The sequence below is a fragment of the Protopterus annectens genome, chromosome 11.part0, assembly GCF_019279795.1.
Source record: "Protopterus annectens isolate FY-2018-M chromosome 11.part0, PAN1.0, whole genome shotgun sequence".
Lineage (NCBI taxonomy): Eukaryota > Metazoa > Chordata > Ceratodontiformes > Protopteridae > Protopterus > Protopterus annectens.
In genome coordinates, this window is record NC_056745.1 from 1,472,521,398 (window position 1) to 1,472,542,234 (window position 20,837).

At 41.0% G+C, this 20,837-nt stretch overlaps 1 protein-coding gene across 1 annotated transcript in view; it reads right to left on the bottom strand.

Annotated features, from left to right (window-relative positions):
* The window catches only part of IL17REL (interleukin 17 receptor E like), an 877,228-nt gene that overhangs the window by 399,602 nt on the left and 456,789 nt on the right, over window positions 1–20,837 (bottom strand). The gene's annotated exons all lie outside the window — the stretch shown is intronic.

Sequence of the window (20,837 nt, forward strand, 5' to 3'; positions counted from 1 at the left end):
GCTGTGAGTATATTGTATAGGGTCCTGGGTTCAAGACCTACAAGGCCTGTTTATTTTGTTGCTAGGCATAACAAGGACTGTTGGATACAGAGTGGTTAAGGCTGTTTTGAGCAGCTTTAAGCAGGTTTGAGCGGGTTTGCGTGACAGTAAGCAGTGCTAATGTATGGGTAAACGAAAAGGCACTTACACCATGTAGGCTTCGCTTACTACTGCACAAATCTGCTTAGCATTTACATTTAAGCAATGCTTATACCTGCTAAGCGTGGCTCATCCCTGGTAACCAGTGATCACATTCCAATCTGATGAAATAGCAGGGTAATGACATATTTAATAAGTGTATTTAATTCCATGTACATAACACATGCTTCCGGGGAGCTTTTCTCCCTGGGTCTCCACTGAAAATGAGCCAAAAGCTCAGTTGGACTATTCCAGTTAACAAATGTAAAATAAATAAATAAATAAATAAATAACTAAAATAAATAAATGTGCTGTCTTTACAGTAGCAAGGGGTGTGAGTATACTGTCTGTGACACCTGAGTATATATGGCTAGTACAACAATCTTTTCTGTTTATATATGTTTCATACATGGGTAGTATCCCAGGTTATATGCAGTCACACTTGCATGAATTGTATCATTACGTTAGTACTGTTAACAGTGCCTTCTAAAGTAAGAGAAGATTGCAGATTGTAGTACTGGAACCATACACCCCTGTATGGAAAGCTGGACTCTGAGTACTGACTATTGTGTTCTTGGTGTGTGAGCTGTGTGTTATTAAGTATTTGTTAATGGATATTGATCTGATATGTAGATATTAACTGTAGACTACTATGTGTATAGAACATGTCATTGAGGGCTGCTGTCATGTAGTAATGGCATACCTATCAGTGTCAGACGTCTATCTGTCAAAACATTCATCCTAATGCATAACCTGTTGGCTAGCTGATTTCTGTCTGTCCTCTGTACAGATGTGCTGATGTCAGGTATCCCTCTTGGTTGCTTACAGGCAATCTATGCTTGACTGACACTGACATGTCTGCCCAGTTGTGTTATGAATGCCACAGCTAGGAAACCCCACCCTGTATGCACCACATGCCATGGATACCTTAACTTGACTACCACAGTCAACAGAACATGCTATGGTACAGGTCTACAACCCAGACACTGGCCATGTTATGCAATATATGTTGCATACATGTCAATTGGAGCACCTTACTGGCCCTCTGCAAGAGGGAACCAGATGATTGGAGGTTGCATTTAACTCTCACCCTGAGGATCACTCACATGGCATCAGTTGATAGATGGTCTGCTGACAAATGTCAGGTGGCATGATACCACTATACTCACATCCCCTACTCTTCTCATCTCTCCATGGACAATAGCCTGGTACACACCTAGAAACACCTGCACCTATGGACCCCAGTACTGATGAATGTGTCAGTGTGCATTACTGAGAATAACAGTGTCTGTGTGTTTTGTTAACTTGTAGTTGATAATACCCTGAGGGCCTTCTCACCCACTACACCCCCATTGCCATAGTTAGAAATGGCTGCTGCTGTAATGGACATTAAATGTACCTTGTTACACTCTTCACCCTATGGGCTACCTGGAGCTTGCAGTACCAGCACAATACTGTTGCACAAATGGGTAGATAGGCATGGGTTACCCTTTGAGTCCTGGCAAGTGTGTGTATGTGTGCAAGTGTGTATATCTGTAGGATACAGCATTCTGAGGACACATTCCCCAAATACAATACACCTTGCCATACAGTATAATGGATAGTGATGTTGCTGACATTAGGAGAGCCAAGACAAACCATCACCCTACTATCCCTGTGGCATGTGCAATAAATGCATATCCCTGTAGTAGCACTGATGAGATAGAAAAGGGGTTGTATTACAGTCCTGGTCAATGTGTGGTTGTTGGTATGTCAGAGTATTATCATGTGTTTCAATGGGTAAAATATCCAACGTGGGTTGTGGGTGAGGGGTATACTGTCTTTACACCATGGTACCTCCAGTACATGTCCCAAGGTCCACTGTACGATGACCACTGTCACCATCAACCATACAGGTAACTGATCACACTTTCCAGCCCAATAATGCATGTGTTATGTGCAAATTATCTGTAACAGAATGGACTCACTGACAGGGTAGTTAGCACTGATAAACCCAAGTCTCTCAGGTGTGTCTATGACTGTTATGTGTTTGTCAATGTGTATATGACAGTATGTCATACTTTGTATTGTTCATTAACACCAAGCACATGCCCCATTACCATGCTGTACAAGGCCTGGATGTTCTTCACTTAACAAGAAACTTGGGACATACCTCATTCTAAAAGCTGTGTGGTGTGTGCAGTTAAGGCCAAACACATTAGTAGCAATATGTACCTAGGTAGGGGTTCTACTCTCAGTGTTGCCAAGTAAGTGTGTGTGTATGTGAAGAGATCTACTTCAGTTTGCAGAAAATACATGTCCCAGGAGATCATCTGTCTGAGAAATGACTGGCAAATGCTAACATTTCAAAGGTATCATCTTGTGGAAATTCATTCCATCAAAACTAGTAGTAGATGAGTAAATGCCCTCTTCCCCACTGTATAGCTGTACAGCGATACTGGAGTTGATATATATAGTTGGGTGTGGATGTTGTGGACACAACCACCCTCATTGAGGTTATTGTTGTGTGTACCCCACACTTAGTCTGCTGTAATACTGTACAGTTTATCTTAACAGGTTAAGTAGTTGTCAATCACACTATGTGTAGTTCTACACCACCCCACACCCTCCAAAGTGGAGGGCTGTGCCACCCACACCAGCACACCTATGTTTACCAACTACAGGATTGCACTACATTGGGGACGGGGACATATACCCTGCCAGTACCATTGTCAATGACATTAAACTAGTAGACTGATTATTTACGGATGTGATGTTTTGCCTATTTTGTCTTGGTGGAATTACATAGGCTAAAATGGGTTCACTGCAAAATTAAGTACATCCATGTGTACAGTATTCTCTGTGTATTACATCAACACCAAAGCCTCTGTGTGTGTGTGTGCCATACACAATCATGTGGTCTGTGCCACCCAGTACACTTACCATTGTCCACTGTAGAATGGCTGCTGACATCAGCCACCATGCACTCACCTGTATACACCCCCTCAGACCTATCAACCATGTGGCATATACAATAACTGTTATACAGACTTGTTACTTGTGTTCAGCTGTACCCAGGATATGACACAGTCAATGTGTCACCACAGTGCTATACGCCTTGTAGGAAACAACAGCAGGCCAACATCCTGCTGACACATAGACACCTACAACACAAACTGAATACATTATGGAGACCACAATCAGTCAGTGTTAATAACAGCTATAATGCACCATGGCAGGATAGCTACACATCCTGACATGTAAGCATTAAACTTTCCTGCTGAAAACATGTTACACAGCAGTACATTGCTACACCTTAGTATATTCACCCTGTGCATCAGAATCATATTAGCCTGTCCCTGCATCAATGGCATGGATGACAGGGATGTGGCACAGGTATCATATGCACAGGGTGTGTTGTGGGTTTGCCAGAGACCTAGGCTGAGCTGTTTGGTTGACATCATGTGTGTGTATTAGGGGGTTTCATTATTAATTGGGCTGTGCAGATGTGGTGTGTGTAGGTATGGAGGTGCCCTAGCGGAGTTGGTGAGTGTGTGTGTGTGTGTGTGTGTGTGTGTGTGTGTGTGTGTGTGTGTGTGTGTGTGTGTATGCACACAGTTCTGGCATGTGGCTGTCCTATACAGGGGTTTGTTGGACAGCTGCAGACTGTACATGGCAGGGTGTGCAGTTCACCGTCTCTGGCCATGGACACGAGAATTGTGCCTGCTAGGGGTTCCACAAGCACTACCAGGTGCAAGCCCAGATATGGTGCTCTCCCCTGATGATGACAAATGTCTGCTGGATCTGAGTCCCTGTTGGGACCAGCCAGGGCCACGTGCACGTGGCCTGCTGTGTTGTGGTGTAGACAGCACCCTGCCTGCAGTGCTGGTGTTGGTACTGTCACTATGGGAGTGGCTGTGACTTGTTGCCCATCCATGTAGACCTCTAACTGTTGGTGTTGCTGACCTACATCCATGTAGCTGTCACCCTACTCCCACCATATGCTCTAACTCAGACATTCCATGGTTGAGGATTCCCACCATCTCACCCAACTGTCTATCCAGGACATCTGCAAACTAACGGTGGGCACCTGCAAGATCACACCTTTGCTGAATGTGTATATATGTGGCAGTTTTGTTTGCTCTGTTGATCACAGCCCTTATGTGTTTGTCTGACACATACCTGGGATGATATGAGGACAGATGTCAATAATGAATGCCTGACATCTGATTTGCAGATCTCATCATTAGCATTGCATGTATAAGCAATAAAGTCCAATTACACTGGGAACCTTCAAAGCTTACTGTGGCTATTAGGAGTGTACACACCCTTACTGACATGCCACCCTCTTCCCTGATATGCCATGGGGCCACAATACTACATATGTTAACATTACACACACCTGATAAGTGACAAATGACCTGTGGAATCAAATGCAGTATCAAACAAATGTGTTAGTTGTGCAGATGCTGATTGAGATGCATAAAATATGTGGGTTGCATAAGTGTGCACACCCTTAACATGATGGTTTGTTGCAGCACCTGTTAAGTGAACTACAGCAGTCACTATTCCTGGAAGGGGGCCATCTTCACTTGCCATTATTTGGTCACTCTGCCCTACAAATGTCTCCAACTCTGCCAGATTGCAAGGTCAGCTCATGTGCACAGCCCTTGGAGGTCACACAGTGCCTTCAGTATTGCTGTGGAGGCAGGGTTATGTCTGGCACAATTCATGACCTTGACTGTGTTCCGATACAGCCATTCTTAGCAAGCTTTGAATGTATGCTTCAGTTCAGTGTTGTGTTTTAGGATGCCACCCCTCTCCATCCTCAGCCTTTTTGCAGATGCTTAACAACTATGGGCCACACATGAGTGTCATTTTGCAGTGTCCCAAATTCAGAACACCATGTCTACTGGCCTAGTTCCTGCTAATGAACAGCAAAACTAAAGGTGTAAACTGGCACCAGCAAGGTAAAGATGGGGATGGTGGGCCTGAGGTGGAGTGAGATGTTGCTTGTGCACCACATGTATCTTTATTAATAATACTGTCTGTAGGTTTCAGCCTTGGTCTCAGTACACCATTACACATTGCAACACATACCTTTGGGAGGCTTGATGTCATGCACATGCTACCTGTAGAGACCCCTGGATGATGATTCTTGTGGAACAACTCTTCCATCTGATTACCCTAACCCATAAGCCACATTTATGCAGAGTCCAGGCGATTGTTGACACAGGTACTGCACTGGCAGTACTTGCTAGACATTCCTGCAAGTCCCTCAGTGTTGCTGCATGTTTCTGGGCAGCCTCCATAACCATTTTGCAACATGTGTTGTCATCTGTCTTGGATGGCATCTGTTTATTTTCTACATTAATGTTGTCCCATACATCTTCATCACATACATGAATGTCTGCACTGTTTGCCATGGTATACGCAATGGTGAGGTAAGGCTACGTCTCCCACTCCTGAGTGCTACCTTCTGAATATGGGATCCATTTAATGGTTTGTAAGATGAGTACAAGCCACGGCTGCCTTACTTGCAGGTGAGTGGGCAAATGTCATGGACATACTTTTTGGACAGCAGACCATTACTTGGTGTGACATTGAGGACCTGTACTTGATAGAAGGTGCATACTCAAGAAGAGTGAATGCTGTCAGTACCTCAAAGGCTGCTTCCACAATATGTTATTTGAAGTGTGTGCACACATATGATTCCAGTGTTTGTTGAGGTATGTAACATAGGATTCCATATTACACATTCATTGCTCATGTTAGGATCACACTACAGGTTGTAAAAATTGTGGAATATTGTATTGTGATATGTGGTTGTGTAGATCTGTAACAGTTGCCATTGTAATATTGGTATATACACTGTTGTAGCCACTCAATAAGGGTAATATTTCAGACATGTCCCTACTGTAAGTCATTTGTCCCTCCATTATGTTCATCTCTGTCCACACATCTTGCACTGACAGGTTGTCAGTTATACTGCATGACTCTTACATATCCTTCAGATATGCCACCATGGTGACCACTGTGATGCAGTGCAGTTAGCAACAACAATAAGTGAACATCTACAGCATGCATTATGGGTAGGTGGGTTAAATGTGTGCATGGCAAATACCATGGCCATAACATGGCCGGTGTATTGGCAAACCTGAACAAAAAAAACTCCATACTCACCAGCTACAGGCTGCTGCCCCAGAGGTATATCAAAGGGACCTACATAGTTTTGTGAGAGATGTGATGTCAGTAGCCACACCTGTGGCACTGGTACAGGGTGGGAGCAGCATTTCAGTACATCAACAGTACAAACCCACAATACTAGAGATTATGCACATCTGTTCATTACTAAAACAAGCAACAGATTATGTTATCTGACATATGGATGAAGATACTTACAGATGAAGATGGATAAGCAACAGTGGTCTAATAATGTGCCCTTGGGCCTTACCTGCATGCTCCTTGTCCACTGTGTGCGTAGCTCCCACCTCCACAATGTTATCATCAGGTTCTTGGCTTGACTGGTGGGTGGGTGCCCCAAGGCTGGCGAGGAGCTCCTCAGCATGTGCCAGTGGGGGCTGGATTGCATGACCTCCACCTGTAGCTAGCTGGTCCCTCCTAACTGCAGCAGCATGCTGATGGGAGTGGCGGATGAGGTCAGTGCAACGATGTTGCACTTGTCGGCCTGCATAACCGCAGTTATGAGCATCATTTACCCTGTGGATGAGCTTATTCCTCAGGGCAGTCCTCTCCTGAAGATCATAGGCCGTATGCCCAAAGAGGGTTCTGTAGTGACGCATGAGGTAGTTGATTAGTATTTCATTCTCCTGTGGAGTATAAGCAGGGAGACACTCTCTTGACATGGTACCTGGAATACATAAACAGGAAAAAAAGGTCTGAGACCTCATACTGCAAGGCTATAATAGTTGTTAATTGACATCTCTCTCTCCCCCACCATATCTGCAACAATAATCTGAACACACAAATCAATGGGTATGTTTACACCAAACCTACTGTTTGGACATATATCCTATTATGCAACAAATATTGAAATGTGTTTCTATTCATGTTCCATGTTGAATCATTATCATTGGTGGCCTGTTGCTAACAATGTAATCTGCATGCCATTGTAATGGCCACTGTGGTTCCATATATGCATGTGTTCTGTTTACTATACAACTGTCCCAAATCTGGTGTTTTGGGTTAATGAGAATATCCATGCATGCTGTTATAACTAATCCTGGATTGTGATGATTATTACTAACCTACATATGTTTTAAAACTGCAACACAATAACATGTTCATGAAGACAGTTCCCCAAAGAACCACCTCTCCCACCTCATCTGGCTGTGGCACCAGTCCACAGCACATCTGGGACCCAACCTGGGACCTCCTCACCTGCTGGTCCTGCACTACCTTCAGGAGAAACCACCTCAGGGGATGGTGCTTGTCCCCCCCTGGGAGCACACATGGATCTTGTCACCTGAAGTCAGGTCCAGGGTCTGGTGCATAGGGAGCTCTGCAGAGAATTGGGGGATCTGCTACACCACCTTGAGGCCCTCATGACACAGTTAGAGGGTCAGCCCCCAGTCCAGCCACCTTCAGGGCCATGAAGGTGCAGTGGTGACTGCCCATGAGTGGGGACCCCAGTACCACTGTTTCCATTTGAGGGCTCATGGGCTTCCAATTTCCAAACACCCCTCCCCATCCAAGGTGTTTACCCACCACACGTGCCATATACTGCCCCGTATGCTGTCTTGTTTGTCTTGTCCATCTTCCGACCCAACCTATCTCCTCAAATATACCTACTATCCTTTCCCAACATCCCACTCTTACCTTAACAAAAAAAGGGCAATCTGTTCCCACCACAAGTTTCACACCATAAATAACTGTCCATTTTGCACCCACGTACAACTGCTTACAGGTGCCTTAATCTCTCTGTTTCCAGCAGTCCTTGTTCTGGCCAGCAAATAAATGATCAGCCCTTGCAAGTGTATAACCCAGGACCCTGCACACCATAGCCACATCAATTTACTAGTAAGCCATCTGAGCTGTAGATATGTGTGATGTTTTCTCAAACATATCATGCAGCACAGTCATTCAACAGTAGGGAAACTGTATATATATATACATATATATATATATATATATATATATATATAGATATATATATATATATAGATATAGATATATAGATATGTGTGTGTGTGTATATATATATATATATATATATATATATATATATATATATATATATAGGGTCTATATTAGAACACCGAATGTTCAAAATTTTAAGTGTTCTAATATCAACCCATTTTCAGTGAACACTGAAAATATCGAAGAAACAGAAAACCGAATTTTTTCCTAGGGAAAGAATTTGGTTGTCCGTTTCTGTTGCTTCGGTATTTTCAGCGCTGTGGTGGAAAGTTACAGGTCGGGTTCAGGTAAGTGTGCGATTGTGTGGATGTGAGGGTTAGGGTGGGGTAAGGTTTAGGGTTAGGGCACGGGTGAGGTGATTGTGCGATAGTGACGGACCTTAGGGTTAGGGTTTGGGTTTGGGTTAAGGTAAGTGGATAGTTAGTGGTGTATGAATAGTTTAGTGTAGGGTTAGGTGTAAGAGTTTGGGTGTATGTGTGTGGATTGCTGTTTGTTTGGTGTGCTTGTGTTGTGTGTATGTGTTTTGGAACAGCACATTTTTTCCCTAGGAAAAAATTCGCTGTTCTGAATGGTCAATGTTTTAACTTTTCGATTTATAGTGTTCAATATTAGAACACTCGAAATTTTGAATGTTCGGTGTTCTAATATAGATCCTATATATATATATATATATATATATATATATATATATATATATATATATATGTGTGTGTGTGTGTGTGTGTGTGTGTGTGTGTGTGTGTGTATATTGGAGTGCATTCAGACATCGGGTCCACACGTTGAACCTCATTCCTCCACAGCTGCGCTGTTCTGCCTTGCTACGAAACAGAGCATCACATGTGGACACAGCCTAACATTGGGGGGTAGATAGGGACAGATCGTAGATAAGCCTATTACAAACCTATGAAGTTTGTGCATGATAGATTTCACATTACCATGACTGTTCTGAAGGTGGTGGGGCCTGAATTTCATGTGTCTATCATGCCTTCATTACTTCCACCTTCAGCTATTTGCCATACTAATATGCATGTTCACAGGAAAGAACAAACACTATGATGGCTTACATCTTGTCATTCTGTGCAGATCTGCACAGTTGACAGGTATGGCCCACTGTCCACAGGGCCAGATGCTATGTCCATAGCAGCTGGTCAGCAGGACATCATTATAGCAAGTCTTGACAGCACATATAAATTTTTCAACATCATCTATCCCATTATTATAGACCAAGTACTACATTACATTACATGCATTCATGTTTCACATACCTGTTTTATTATTGTGCTCTCTTCTGTGTACCACTTGGATATTATCCTTGTTTGCTTTTTTATTTTTTGTTTGTAGTATTATTTTTTTAGTGTTATTTGTGTTCACTTTCTCTCTCTCTCTCTCTCCACTACAGGGATCGAGCTGGTTTGAATAGGTTGCAGCATGGCTTTTGTAGGTGATGCTCATGATCAGGTGATGACATCTGCACCAATTGGTGTTCCCCACTTGTTAATTGCATGCAGCCAGCTGTGTAGTACTTCCAATAGCCAATTTCATAGCAACCCACTACTATAAATGACTACATCATGTGGGCATTCGCCCTTTATCTTTCCTGTATGGAAGACATCTTTTCTGTGTGTGGGCAGCAGTGTTACAGACAGCAGGTAGCAATATCTCTTACAACAGGACTTGCGGACACAGGCCAACTACATGTTTGTATAAGGTTCCAGACCTACGGAGAGTGTGAGTATTGCTATTACATGCATTGAATACTGCTAGTTTTACAGGGTTTGTGTGTACATGCTAGTTTTGCATGGAATGCAGTCTGTCTGCATAGCTCTCAACTATGGGCCTGTCCACATGATGGCCAGAGGATTGGCTGTTATGTTTTGTCTGTTCCCCACACAGATCTTGTCCATGACATATCAGTGGCATTCTCTCTGTTGATTGCTATCAGTACATGGCAACATCCATTTGTGTTTCTGACTTCATACTCCTGAGTAAGGGTATGTTGCAACCAATCCTGTAACACCAGCAACTTTCACAGTGTATAACAGCAATATTGCAACTATGGCCCTGTGTTCCAGCCTCTGTCCTTCACATATATACCAGGCTTTGTCCAGATGTCATGCAGTAAGAGGTTGTTAGGTAATGGCCTATCATTATTTAGTGCTGGCATTCCTACTATCATTCTAGTGATGGTATGGACGCTCACACAAATTGTAGGGTAGGGTCCATATATAGGAGGGCTACAGCTGGACAAAATGTGTGTGACCTTGTACATTCCGGAGGTCAGTGTATAGAAAACACTGTTATATGCCCTTGTAAGACATTTTATGGAGGAGAGGTATTAAATGTTTTTAACCTAGGCTGTTACAACATGTGAGGGATATCCGTAGTAAGAAACATTAAGGTATATGGCTGTACATTTTTCATACATTTCACCATGGGAACAGTGGTGGGCCAGAGCTTACTGTCTTACACACAGTTATGTCAGTGTAATAGTGACGTTTTAAGTTAAGCATTGTTATGTAACAGATACACTTACATTGTGAAAACTAATACTTTTCCAACAAATATAAAATAAAAATAAAAAATAAAATCCAAGATATAAATGACAAGCAAGACCAGGATCTTCCACAATAAAAATTTAATCCAACATCTAGCACCTCGGCAGTAGCCTTCCAAGGAGAATACATACAGAAAAAAATGCAGCACATATTTATACAATAATACAAATCAATTAATCAATCAAAATGAATTATATAATTAATATAGAATGTAATTAGAAAGTTTTTATATGAATCTTGAATTTGAAGTGTTTTAATTGTATAATTGTTGAATTGCTTGAGTGATTGATTGATTTATTGATTGATTAATAGATTTGTATCAAGGCTACTGCCAAGGGACTAGAGGTTGGATTAAATTTTCATTGTGGAAGATCCTGGACTTGCTGGCCATTTATAACTAATACTTTCCCCCCTAGGAGTTGAGTACAGCGTGTAATTGGAGGCTGATGAACTACATCGGTAATTAAATGTTGATTGGTTCTTATCTTCAAGGCAAGTGTTTTTTTTTTACTGTTGTAGTACTTGACGGCCTTACCCTCAACAGCAAATTATGTTATGTTTTTCAGATTAATGCATCAAATGTTTTGTTTGAGAGTTGCATTAATCAGTTATTATGTATTTCAATCACCTAACTGCTATAAGACATGGTATAAACAACTGAAATAGTACACAAATAAACAATTCTATGTATGCAAACTTGTTTGTGATGTCATGTTCTTTGCATTGTGTCTGGGAATATGTTTCCATGCAATAATTCTCATTTGTAGGAAAGATTCAAACACTGGCCATTTTAAAAGGTGGCAACTGTAGGAATAATGGCTTTTTGATATGCTGTGCACCTTCTATATATGCTCTTCTTATACATATCTATAAGTAGTAATATATTTATATGTGTATGTATGTGTATCTACATATATATATATATATATATATATATATATATATATATGTGTGTGTGTGTGTGTGTATGTATATATATATATATATATATATATATATATATATATATATATATATATATATATATGTGTGTGTGTGTGTATTTGTATATATGTATAATTGGAATATTTACTGCTTCCACATTGTACATTCCCTATGGTAGACTGTTCTGCATGATATGTTAGAGATATCCTGACATCTTACAGCTGAGATGGCTTACTGTTAACTTCTTGTGGCTATTTTGTGCAGGGTCCTGGGTTCAAGACTTGCAAGTGCTGGCTATTGTGTTGCAAGGCAGATCTGTTCAGCTGTGGAGGAAGGAATAATGGCAATAATTACAAAAGATCCCTATTTTGGGCCCCTTCATCCCCATTAACAGTGCCTTTGGTCAGATGTTTTGCAGTGAGATGTTCAGAGCATGGATCCAATGTGCAAATGGAATACTGTTGAATGACTGTGCTGCATGATATGTTTGAAAAAACATCACATTTATGTACAGCTCAAATGGCTTAGTGGCAAATCACTGTGGCTATGGTGTGCAGGGTCCTAGGTTCAAGACTTGCAAGGGCTGATTATTTTGTTTGCTGGGCAGAACAAGGGTTGTTGGATGCAGAGTAATTAAGGGACATTTAAGTGGTTGTAAGCGGGTTTGTGCGATAGTAAGCAATGCTAACGTCTGGTGAAATATGCTTACAGTTAGCCTAACAGTGCTTAATCTGTGTAGCCATTGCTTGCTGCCATGCAAACAGGATTAAACCCACTTACTACTGCTTAAAAGTGCTTACTACCACTTACCCCCATGCTAATTTCTTTAAAAGAAAAGAAAAAAGGGGTGTTAGGAAACTGATGAAAAAGGGAGCATGCAGAGGGAAAAACAACAGGGAAAGTAGCTAGGGATGTGCAGGATGGGTGTAGGGAAGGTCCACAGCTGTCCTTTTCTTCTACAGCAACAGCTGTGTATATGTACTGAATTTGGAGATAGATTTGGGCACTCAAACCCCTGAGAGAGGGGTGAGGACAACAATAATGTGTTGTGAAGCCAATTAGACCGTATTACATGTGTCCAGTGGATACGTGTTAAAAATGGACAGCTATGTATGGGGAAAATTTTTGGGGGGTGAACAGATTGCCCTTTTTTTAAGGTGAGAGTGGGATGTTGGGGAAGCATAGTAGGTAAATTTGGGGAGGTAGGTTGGGTAGGAAGACAGTCAAGACAGCATACGGGGCAGTATACGACACATGTGGGGGGTAAATACCTTGGATGGGGATGGTTGTTTGGAAATCGGAAACCCATGAGCCTGCAAATGGAAACAGTGGGACTGAGGTCCCCACCCATGGGCAGTCACCACTGCACCTTCATGGCCGCAAAGGTGGCTGTGCTGGGGGCTGATCATGAGGGGCAGCCTGACCCTCTAAATGCACCATGTGGCCCTCAAGCTGGTGTAGCAGATCTCCAAACTCCCTTTGGAGCTCGCTACTCACCAATCCCCGGACCTGACTTCAGGTGACAAGATCCTGTCCATGCCCGCTCCCAAGGGGGGGGATGAGCCCCATCCCCTGAAGGTGGTGCAGGACCAGCAGATGAGGAGGTCCCGGGGTGAGTCCAAGGTGTGCTGGGTCCTGGTGCCATGGCCAGATGAGGTGGGAGAGGTGGGTCCGCTGGAACTGACCTTCCCATATGTGCTATGGTGTTGCAGTTTTAAAACATATGTAGGTTAGTAATAATCATCACAATCCAGGATTAGTTATAACAGCATGCATGGATATTCCCATTAACCCAAAACACCAGATTTGGAACAGTTACATAGCAAACAGAACACATGCACATATGGAACCACAGTGGCCATTACAATGGCATGAAGGTTACATTGACATCAACAGGCCACCAATGATAGCATTTCAGCATGGAATATTAATAGAAACATATTTCAATATTTATTGAATAGGACATATGCCCCAGTAGTAGGCTTGGTGTAAGCATACCTACTGATTTGTGTATTTAGATTATTGCTGCAGCTATGGTGTGGGGGGGAGATGTCAATTAACAACTTATATATCCTTGTAGTACGCACAACTTTAATGATCATTGCTCTAATCAATAAGGTATAGGATATCATCATGAAAATATCGAATAGAGAAAACTATAAAGCAGCTAAGACAAGAAGTGTCATTGTTAGAAGATTACAGAAGAGGGAACAGATCAACAAAAATATTAAAAAAGATAGATGTGATAAAAACAATGTGCAGTATTAGAACAGACCAGGATCTATTATGCACTATTGGAGATTTGTGTCTTTCGGCTTTTTCCCAGTTAGGGGTCGCCACAGAGGAACTCTGGTCCGCTAATGATTGGCAGTAGAGTTTTACGTGCTGGCTTGCCGGGCCTAATGCACAACCTTCAATGAAGGAACATCCATTCACGCATGTCGCCACACAGAAGACGCTCTAACTGAGAATCGAACAGGCAACGTCTAACTGTGAGGCGACAACGCTACTGCAGCACCACCACATTATGCACAATTGGAGATAAACTAAAATTTTCAAAACAGGCGGAAAGACTCAGAAGATACAAAGATAAATATAATGGAAAAGCACAAAATAAGCAATTTACTGATGACCCAAAAAAGTTTTATAGAGAATTGGGAAATAAGGTAAAAGGAATTGATAGACTGCCGAAAAAAAAAGGAAGTAGATACATTTTGGAGAAGCATCTATGAAGAGCCTGTGGAACATAACAAAGATGCTAAATAGAAGAAGTAAAACAAAGAATAAGAAGTTTAAAGGTATAGGATATGAAACGGGATGAAATAACAGCCAGAGAGATTGAAACAAAGTTGAGAAAAGACTCTAATTGGAAAACCCCAGGCCCAGATGCAGTACCTAACTTTTGGCTTAAAGTATTAACTTCTTTACATGAGGATCTACCCATGAGTAAGAACTATTTATATGCACACCTCGAACAGACATCGTGCTGGTTAACAATGGAAAAAACAATGCTCTTACTTAAGAGTGAACCTGCAAGCTACCCAAAAATTATAGACCAATAACTTGTCTTCTGACAACGTATAAACTATACACAGGGATTGACGCCGACAGAGTTTGTCATTTAGAAGAAAACTCAATTATGGCAGTAGAACAAAAGGGCAAAAGAAAGTCATATGGAACAAAGGATCATTTTGTTGTTAAATAAAGTTATAGTGGAGACCTGTAAGAAAGAGAATAATCTAAGTACGGCATGGATTGACTATAAAAAAGCATTTGATAGTATCCCACATTCATGGGTAAACGAGTGCTTAAAATGTATAAGGTACATCCTACACTGATTGATTACATTACAGTAACCATGAAACAGTGGCAGACCACTTTGCAATTAAGCCATGATAAAGGACAGATTATTATCCCAGGAATAAAAATCCAAAAGGGGATATTCCAGGGTGACTCCCTGTCACTGTTGCTATTTTGCCTTGCCATTAATCCATTAAGCTGTTTACTTAACAGCTTAGGTCATGGCTATAATTCAGCTTCTAGGAAACAACAAAGTCTAATAACTTCTCATATTCTCTTTGTCGATGATTTAAAATTGTATAGCTCATCAAATGAGGAATTGAAAGCACAGCTACAGGTTGTCAAAACTTTTTCAGATGATATTGGAATGTCATTTGGCCTTGATAAATATGCAAAAGCAACCTTTAAAAAGGAAAATTGCAGCAGCAGGAAAACATCAGTTTGGGACACGAATGTGATATAAAAGAACTTGAGCAAGAGAGGGTGCATAAATACTTGGGAATTGATAAAGGATCAGCAATAAAACATGAACAAATGTGAATAAAGCTTAGTAAGGAGTACTTTAGAAGACTTAAATTAATCCTGAAAACAGCATTGACACCTAGGAACAAGATCCACGCTATAAATCAGTTTGCTCCTCCTGTCCTAGCTTATAGTTTTGGAGTGATTGACTGGTCCCAAAAAGTGTTGGATAAATTGGATATTAAAACAAGAAGGATGCTTCATGCTCACCAAATGATTTATAAAAATCAGTGTATACCAGGATTATATATTCCCCGTTCTGAAGGAGGGATGGGCCTCCTTGAAATTGATTATATGTATAGATCTGCAATCGTGGGACTCTACACATATCTACTGACCTCACAAGATCCAAATGTGGTGAAAGTTTTGAAACATGAGGAGAATAAATCTAAGATGACATCTCTGCTTAATTTAGCAGAAGCACATCGAAGTCAAGCAGGAATGAAAATCAAACCACAAGTGGATAAAAACCAAGCAGCAACTGAATGTGCTAAAAAACAAAAGAAAGAATATAAGGTGAAGGACCAGATGAGAAGGCAAGAAATGTGGAAAAAACATAAATATAGTTACAAGTATAGAAAACTTCTGGAAGAGCCTCATGTTGATCAAGAACAAATGCAGGAATGATTAAGGAGAGGTGAATTTACATCAAGAAATGAAAGGTTAATATTGGCAGCCCAAGATAGTGGGCTGCGTACATGTTGGTTTACTAAGTCCATTGAACATGTGGGAGAAACAGACATATGTAGGCTTTGTGGAATTGAATTGGAAATAGTCACACACCTTATTGCTGGTTGTGACTCTCTAATGGCAGAGGGACTGTATACTGAAAGGCATAACAATGTGGCGAGATTGTTACACTGGAGATTGCAAACATTACGGTATTGAAGTGGTTGACAAACACTGGAAACATGAGCCACAGAGAATCATAGAAAATGATGACGTTTACATCACATGGGGTCACCCAATACCAACAGTCCAAAAGATAGATGCTAGAAAACTGGATATAGTGGTCCAAGAAAAGAAGACAAAAGTAGCATTGATCATTGAAATCGCCACACCTAGTGACTACAGTGTCTTGCGTACAGAGAGACACAAAGTCATAAAATACCTCAATCTGCAGGCAGAAACGAGAGCCATGTGGAAGAAAGACACCCAGACCTTTCCAATAGTAGTAGGAGCAACTGGTCTTATAAAAAATAATTTACAATCATATTTAGATATGTTACCAATTCATGTAACACCCTACAAATTGCAGAAGGAGTCATTACTGGGCACATTGCGGGTGATGCAAAGAGCACTTTTGGCTAACATCAAAGAGTGAAACAATACTAATTTCATGAATTTTAATCATACTTTAACTTAGGAATGGGGTCCATTCCAGTCATAGTATTAAAAACCCCAAACATTTGGAGAAATTAAAAAGTACAGGTATTATTACAATACCCTATGGCCTTGGTTTGGGCAGTGGTATGTTTGTACACAGTGTATACTTCAACTGTCGTATAGCTAAATCATTAAATCTCTTACCTGGTGGATCTGTGGAGGGAATGTTTGTTAACACGACTGGACTGTTTCTACATATATTCCCAGATTCAAAGTTAATATTATGCACATACCTCTCAATCTCTTAATGCAAACACTGTGGACAAAGCTTGACAACATGGGGGTACAAATAGGGACATGTTTTGAATATTGCTGTCATAAACTTGGAGAGTTGCAGGAGTGACAGCATTTGTTTTAATATACATTTTCTGAAGTTTTTGAGGTCTGAAAATCAAATGTATGTCATTATTTCATGACTACAATTCTGGGATCATTCCACTGACTTGCCAAGAGGACAGAGGAACAGGCAGAAAATATGAGCCAGTTATCTAGACATTCTGAAAATCTGTACAGTTGAGAGGTATGATTATGAATACAGCTTACTACCACTCCCAGGATTCGAACCATGGCTGTGTCTGCTAAAAATACAACAGTTTAAGTCACAGTAGAGTGTGCTATTCGAATATTGCTGTTTAACTCTTCAATGTTTTCTGTCTAAGTCTCTCTTGGTTGTGCAATCTGATCTTGTACTTACAACAGTCTTATACAGACATTCCTAGACATTTTTTTATGTAGCACAGTGTGGGTAACAGTGGTTAATACAACATTACTATTAGGAGAATTAAACAATAAATGCCATACAATACCAGAGTAAACACAACCAGTCCAGGATTTAGAGCTTTATTACCAGGCATTTACAGTTTTATTTAAATATGACTTATATGGAACTATTATTGTCATATTGTCGGTTTATTCGGTACAACCCATACAGCAGTTTTTATTCTGCCAGATGACGTTCTACTCCTTTATATTTATTTGGTATGACTACTACAAGCAAGATTGTTACTCACCAGCCTTGTGACGCAGTCTTTGCAGCCTACTTGCATGGGCTTCCTGATTCACAGCCTGCTCCGCTGCAGCTGTAAAGGAAATAGAGACATATTTAGGCATACCTATCCATCATATAAACATGCTGGACTTTAGTAAACAGTAATGGTATGACTACTTACACACTGCTGGGACATCACCCCATATGCCTTGCTTCTTGAACTCACTCATTCAAGACCTCCCTCTTTCTCCGCTTCAAGTCAGCATAGTGGTGCCTGACCTGCTTACCAGTCCAAGGGATACCAGTGGCTCTGGTGAGATCACAGGCGAGATGGTCCCAGGCTTTTGCTTTATACTGTGAGCCCTGGTACTAGCCCTGTAGCAGTCTCTCATCATGTTTTTTACCAGGAGTCCTACCATGACCTTGGACTCCTGTATGCCCCAGCGCTGTGGCCAGAAGCGCAATTCCTCTCCTACTCCAGCCATCCTGCCTACAGTGGGAAGCTGCAACCAGTTATGAGCTGTATTCCCACCTGTGGGGTTTAAATACGGCCGATTTCCTGCACTTTGCCATGATTGGACAGTTTTGAATATGCTGAACTAAGCTATGGGAAAATCTGCTTAGGTAAGGTTGGCATTGCTTAAACGGACAGGTTCAGCACTGCTTACCAATGGGCAAATCCACTTAGCTGGGCTACTCATTGCTTAGCAGTCAGATTTACACAATGCTTACACCTGGTCAGCAGAGCTGTGCAATGCTTAGCATTGCTTATTTTTCATTTTATAGACTATCTGCTGTATGGCATTAATTCATCATTCATTACATATTATAAATTTGTTTACTGCCCCTGACATCCCCCAATATGCTTTCATTAAATGTATTCATGAGTGACTATACTGTATGGGGCACTTGTGTTTATATGGGTATTTCACAACTTTATTAAACTGACATCTCACATCTGGACCTAATGCAGTATGCCAGTTAACAAATATGTTATTTAGTAGGTAATACTAAAATGAAATTGTTTATGTACTGCTTTCACATGTAAAATATGAATTAATTATAGTGGGGATCAAACCAGAAATGACTGCTCTCAAAGCATATGTTCTAACCACTACACTATTGCAATACTTCTTATGTTGGATGTCTCTCGCTATTTAAATTCTTGTGCTGTTTAAGCTGGACTAAGCATAGCTAAGCAATGTGCACTCCCGCACAGCTAAGCTTAAACATTATTGCATTTAGAAAAAAAAAGTTTTGATGTGTTATTTTATCTATACCCTTCAGAATATCCCTGCTAATGCTAAACCTGTTATTTTATCAGCTTTCTGGGACAATTTTCCCGTTTGGCTTTGTCCACATAACTTACTCGGATGGGTTGGGAGGTGTGCGCTATGTGCTTATGCTGCCTGTGTTATCCTAATAACTTCTGGCTTGGTAGCATACCTCTCAACCTACAATGATGGGGGGGGGGATAGGGGTGGATGTTAAATATTGCTCTTACAAACTTAAAAAGTTGATAGAATAATAGGTTTTACATTAGCATGAATTTTCCGATGGATATGTGGAATCTTAATCTCAAATGTTTTGTCATTATTTAATGACTTCAATCCTCAGCTGTTTGCCAGACAGGTACACATTTTAGGGGGAACACACCAAAAATATGAGCAAACATATGGGCATTCTGCAAAAATCTGTACAGATGAGAGGTATGCTTGGTAGGGACGATTGTCCTTTATGCCTTTGACCACTCATTTTTGTTTTTCTGATAGGTTGGGGGTGTTACGAGCATTCTTGCTCATTTTTAATTGCTGAAAGGCAATTCTGGAGTGCAGGGGCATGTGTATTGTGAGAGCTCTGCTCTTAGACACACCCCCTGCACTCATACACAGCTCCATGTCCATTTAACAGCAAAAGCAGTGCGCCTTCATGAATATAAAAGGCACGCTGCTGTACTGAATGGGCACGATTCGCTCTGTGCAAGAATAGATTTATTCTTGCATGGAGCTTTCATGAATTCTGGGGTCTGTGTTTAATAACTGAAAATTTAAATATGTGATCTTGTAAAGGAATGCCTTATTAGAAACACCTATTTATAATCAGTGATTCAAAAATGACCTCTGTAGTGAGTGTTATCCAAGTTATCTGAGTTTTTTACAACAGCCATAGCTACCAATAAACTGCCAGTAATGTGGTTGAAATGGTTTAAAACACGACAGTTTAAGCTAAGAATGACTAAAATGTTGTGGTGCAACAATCATTTATGTCATACAACTGCGGATTCATTTTAATAACTGTGTTTTTTGCATTTGCATGAAGCCTAATTTAAAATTTGCCACTTATGAAAATTAACCATTTAAAGCAAATTAATATTTTACTAAGACAAGGGGGCTTACTGCCAGTAACATTTTTCTCAAGTAGATAAAAAAGGATACTTTATGTATGGACACATGTTGACATTAGTTATTAAATGATTCAAACACACTTTATTTTGAACATCAGAACTACTAAACATTTCATAGTTTACCAGAAAAGGCCGTGGTGGTACAGCGGTAGCATTGTTACCTCACAGCAAGAGGTTCTCCCGTTCGATTCTCGGCTGGGCTTGGGATTGCCTTCTGTGTGGAGTCTGCATGTCCTCCCCATGGTTGGGTAGCATTCGAAAGAGATGTGTGCATAAATGGGCGTGTCTTTGTTGAAGGTTGAGCATCGAGCTGGCACCTTGGCGCTTCGTAAAAATCTACTGCCAATCATTAGTGGACCGGAGTTCCGCTGTGGCAACCCCTTACTGGGAAAAGCCAAAAGACAAACAACAACCAGAAAAGGCCCCAAAGGCAAAGAATTGG